The following is a 4,940-nucleotide window of genomic DNA, read 5'->3' on the forward strand; positions in this document are numbered from 1 at the left end:
ACGAAGCCGTCCCCGCGCCCGGGCCGCACGCCGCGGCCGCCCCCCCCTCTCTTGGGAAGATCACTCCTTCGCCCCTCCTGGGACACGGGCTGGCCCTGGCCCTGGGTTTGCCGCGGCTCTTTGTGGATGCCGCAATCGAATCCGGCTCTTCACTTTCGTGGCTCTAGACACGCGCCTGCGCGGAGACAGGCCACTTCCAAAATGGCTGAAGGGCAAGGCCCCCTCTCTGCGTGGGACACTACCAACATGGCGAGGGCCGAAAATGCGTCATTTCTCCGCGCTGCAGGCGCCTCGGTTTGACGTCACGCCGAGCATGCCTTCCAGAAGACTGCATGAGGCTCCTTGCTGCCCTTCCTACCTTTCCTGCCATGGCCGCCCGAGGTGCGGGAAGGGCTGCTCCTCCTGCCGTCTGTGAGAGCCTCAGTTGGAGAACCAAAACAACGATTCCCCCAATCCACTTTTACCAGAATGAAATGTAAAGCAGGTTGTAAAGCATTGAGCTTTTGTATGAGATACTTTCAGCAAACAGTTTAGTCTCCTACAAGTTTTGCAAACCCTGTCCTGGCTTGCTAACAATGCAGTGTCTAGCAACAATGTATATGGCAAGTTGCTGAAGCTGAGCTAAATTTGTTGTATGTCTGAAATGTCATTTATTTATTTAGAAAGCGTCTATGCCGCCCCATTCGCTGAAGCCTCAGGGCGGCTTACAACAATAAATAAATAATAACAATATAAAACAATATCATATAATTGGAGACGTCCTGGCCAGCTGTTTCACTAGAAACACAGAGAATGCAGAGGCTCGTACTCCAATGTCATGGTGATTTGAGAAAACCCCAACTGGTGGAAGGATGGCACAGAGATTCCATCAGCTCGTCATTCCTTGCTGGGAAGTCATGAATTGGTCATCGGCTCGTCGTGCCTCGGCACAAATCAATTAATCTTCCATCGGTTCTTCCTGCCTTGGCACCAATCGATTAATCTACCATTGGCTCATCATGCCTTAGCTAGAATCCATTAATCCTCCATCGTCTAGTCGTGCCCTGGCAGGAATCTATTAATCGGTGGTTAGCTCATCCTGCCTAGGCAAAAATCGATTAATCCTCCATCAGCTAATCGTGCCTTGGTAAGAATCCATTAATCATCCATCAGCTATTCGTGCCTTGGTGGGAATCCATTTATCTTTCATCTGCTCGTTATGTCTTTTTGACACAAATTGGTTAGTCTTGGGGCTTCGACTGTGAGGTGGCCCGGGGTGGGGGTGGGGGGGACGTGTACGAAGAGGGAGATTATTTTCAGAGGGATTAATGCTAATGTGTCCTTTACTGGATTTTTTTTTCCATTTAAACATTCACCTTTTTTTAACCACACCTTGTTTATAACTTCGAACTTAATTCGTTTCAGGAGGCCGTATTTGCTGTTCCAGTTTACCAAAATGGGTATCGTTTAGGGTCTGGGCAGGGATCTATTCACTTTGCATTATTTCTAATTCCTGGCAGTGGCCACAGGAGGGCCCTCCAAGGCGCGCCGCTAATGTCTAAAACGGGGCTCTCGGGCGCAGGAGGCCGCAATTCTCGGCAGTGGCCACAGGAGGGCACTCCAGGCGCGCCGCTGACGCCTCCGTTGCTGAGCGTAGAGCCACACCAGGCACCCCCAGCTGCACGCAGCCCACCCCACGCACGGGCCGCACGCTGCGGCCGCCCCCCCCACCCCCCGCTTTTGGGAAATTCGGGGACGGAGCCTCTTCGCCCCTCCTGGGACACGGGCTGGCGCTGGGGCTGGCTCTGGGCTTGCTGCGGCTCCTTGTAGATGCCGCAATCCAATCCGGCTCTTCACTTTCGTAGCTCTAGACACGCGCCAGCGCGGAGACAGGCCACTCCCAACATGGCTGAAGGGCAAGTCCCCTCTCTGGGTTGGACACTACCAACATGGCGAGGGCCGAAAGTGCGTCACTTCTCCGCGCCGCAGGCGCCTTGTTTTGACGTCACACCCAGCATGGCTGCCCGAAGGCGACGTGAGGCTTTTTGCTGCCCTTCCTGCCTCTCCTGCCATGGCCGCCCGAGGTGAGGGAAGGGAAGGGAAGGGAAGGGAAGGGAAGGGCTGATCCTCCCCCCGTCTGCGAAGACGGGGGCGGTGGGGTTTCTCTGCCCCCCCCCCCGCGTCTCTCGCTCCCGCCAACCCCCGGGCTGGTGGCCCTGGCCCCTCCGTGGAAGTCTGGGCAGAGATGCCGCCTCCAGCGGAGAGGCCCCAGGAGGCCGGGCGGGCCTTGCCGCAGATCTCACGTGCATGTGCAAAGCGCCTTGGCTTGTGGGCTTGCCTTGGATGGGGGCGGGGGTCCTCCCTTCCTGACCCCCCCCCCGCCCGCACCAGGAATCAGACGCAGGGCTCGGCTTTCATGGGCGCAGGTAGGATGCCTGTTGAGGCAGTGCGGACCCGTTCCCGGAGGAATTTATGGGGGATCGAGCCCCGTTTGAATGTCAGAATGCCAGCTTCCCGGTTGGCACACGCAGCATTCGATTTTCTGCTCTTGTTAGAGTGGAGAAGAGCAGCAGAGGCTCTCATTTATACCATCCCATCTCTCTTTTGAAGTACACCAGGGGACTCAGATATAGGAAATGCGACCCCCCCCTCCGGGGGGAGGAGGTCTCCCATCCCCTTTCCTCCCTGCAACTGCCTTTGACCAGCTTCCAAGGTGGCTTCAGTGGGGAGAGGAGGTTGTACGTGGCAGGCCTTTTTATCTCCAGTAACGCTTGATATTGATCCCTTCCTTAGTATTATGAGCTTTTATACGTAACGCACTTCTAGTATGAAGACTGTTGTCTGTATTGGAGAGTGAATAAGCTGAGCAATCCTTGCGGCTTGCACTTTTGTGGAGGGCTCAATTATTTTTGGGGGGAACCCTGGGAAGGGGCAAAATGGATAGAGGTGAGCAAACACGCACATGCGTGTCATTATCTGGAAAAAGAGTTGGAATGGCCAGTTCTAAACAGCTGCTCTTGTTTTGATCAGAGGCCACGTTGGAAAGCGTACTTAACATGCCCTCCTTATGGCACTTTTCGCCTTCATATGGTCCAGATCTTCCTTTGGCCAGCGTGCCTAAGAGACCAACGCTGTCAAAATCATCTGTTTGCCATCTCAAGGACCATCGCTGAGAGATCATTTCCAGTGTGAAGGTTCTGGCTATGGAAGAGATCACAGGAGTGAGTGCATCCATTTTCCATCTCTCCCTTCATGCAAACGGCTGCTTGATGGCCTGTGGCAGTGTAGTTCTCCTGAAGCCTGCCTCAGGCAAGAGCCGCCTGAGAAAATCCTTCCCTTTGGTTCTCAGTCTGCATGCAGTTTTACCGATCTTGTTGACATGGTTCCTTTTTTGATGGGGGTAATCCATCTGCGTGAAATTTAGGAGCGCAGTGTTGAGCACCAAGTCATTTGGTGGGGTAGAGGCCGCCGTTCTTCCCCCGTTTTCCCCCATGCGGTAGATGGTCTGCATCAGAGGTCCCCGAGAAGTCTCAGACCAAGGCCACGTCTCTTGTCTGCAGCTGGGGTTGACTGCTCCAGGACCCCGGAGACAACGAACGTGCACTTGATATCCCAGAGCGTTCGTCAGAGAAACGACAAGCATCAGACAGTGATCGGCGACATGATCTCTGCTGGAGGTGGAGAGCGGCAGACCGATTCATGCAAAGTACGTGTCTGATGTGCTGCTGCCAAAGACCTTGGCAGCAGAATTGTTTCTGTGGACGCAGCCCGTGTGAGCGGGATACCCCCTGACACCTCCCTTAAACCTTTCCCGTTGACATTGCCGATGTAGCATCCTTTTAATAGTGACTTGGGTGGGGATAGGTTCCCTGGTGCACCTGCTGAAGCTGCTGTCACTCCTTCCGTGTCCCGGGTGGTAGAAGGAGGTCACCCCTCTAAATACAGAAACAGCTGTGCCAGAATCCTCTAGATTGCCTTGGGCGCAGCCCCACACATGTGCAGGCAGGAAGACGGCCTACAACACCCAAGGTTCTGCAGCGGGCTGGGGAATCACGTGCGGCTCAACATGCGTAGGCTTCCACCGCAATTCATTTTCCTTGCCTTTCCTGATCCTGCTCCACCGCTGTCCAGCCTGCGATTTTGAGCCACCTGTGCTGATGACGACTGGACAATACTAACCAGCCCTCTTACGTTTTGACCTTTCAGGGAGATGCTGGCAGTCCCGTCATTCGTGAGGCCGACGCCAGGAAGGAGCTGTGTGGAACCGTAAGCGGGGCGCTAGCTGTGCCGAGAAGGAGAAACCCAGAGTCTAAACAAGGGTCCCATGGGTCGAATCACACGTGAACGGGGCCCGCTTCAGGACCCACCGCCCTCCTGAATGAACACGGGAACTTTCTTTGCAGGCTGCTGGGCGACTCCTTGAAAGTGAGCAAATGAATGTCACGGTGTCGAGCCAGTTTTGGAGCCGATTTTTCCTCGGTGGTTATTTTTGCAGCTTCTCATGTCATTCTGTCTGGGGTGAAAATCTTCAGCCGTCGCTGAAACAAAACTTGTCCCACTGAAAAACAGGACCATATCTAAAATTTGAATGGGAGCTGCTCTGTCGGTCCATCCGATGTGTGCCACTGTATCTCTAGAAATTAGTATTAAATCATGGTGTGAGGTTTTCTGGTGAGGCCTAAAATTGGCTATGAACTTGCTCACCTTGGAGCCACCCAGAAAAACAAAGGCCCACGTAGGACGTAAGGATGTGGTCTGAGCTGGTGTAACTAGAGCTTCACTGGAACGGCCGAGCTTCATGAGATTAGAGGGCCGTGCCCTTGGCATCAGGTTCTGTCATTCTTGGGGATGTCCTGCCTTTGCCCCTGTGTCTGAAAGCCACTGCACGAACCGTCACTGAGCCTGCAGAGTTGTATACCTTCACACTGTGAGCTTGGATGGCCTTTGGCAGACATGGGGCG

The 4,940-nt window shown here is 54.3% G+C and overlaps 1 long non-coding RNA gene across 5 annotated transcripts; it reads left to right on the forward strand.

Annotated features, from left to right (window-relative positions):
- Nucleotides 1-333: 333 nt before the first annotated feature.
- Nucleotides 334-4,647, forward strand: LOC123030683. 5 transcript variants are annotated; one of them, XR_006416144.1, is made up of 5 exons: nt 334-381; nt 2,064-2,405; nt 3,010-3,200; nt 3,540-3,685; nt 4,186-4,647. It is a non-coding gene; the product is annotated as an uncharacterized LOC123030683 (long non-coding RNA). The 5 variants fall into 5 exon arrangements; XR_006416147.1 differs by lacking the exon at nt 2,064-2,405; XR_006416146.1 differs by lacking the exons at nt 334-381; nt 2,064-2,405 and adding an exon at nt 2,001-2,063.
- The last annotated feature ends 293 nt before the right edge of the window (nt 4,648-4,940 follow it).

This window comes from Varanus komodoensis, unplaced genomic scaffold, assembly GCF_004798865.1.
Source record: "Varanus komodoensis strain SLA01 unplaced genomic scaffold, ASM479886v1 scaffold452, whole genome shotgun sequence".
Classification (NCBI taxonomy): Eukaryota; Metazoa; Chordata; class Lepidosauria; order Squamata; family Varanidae; genus Varanus; species Varanus komodoensis.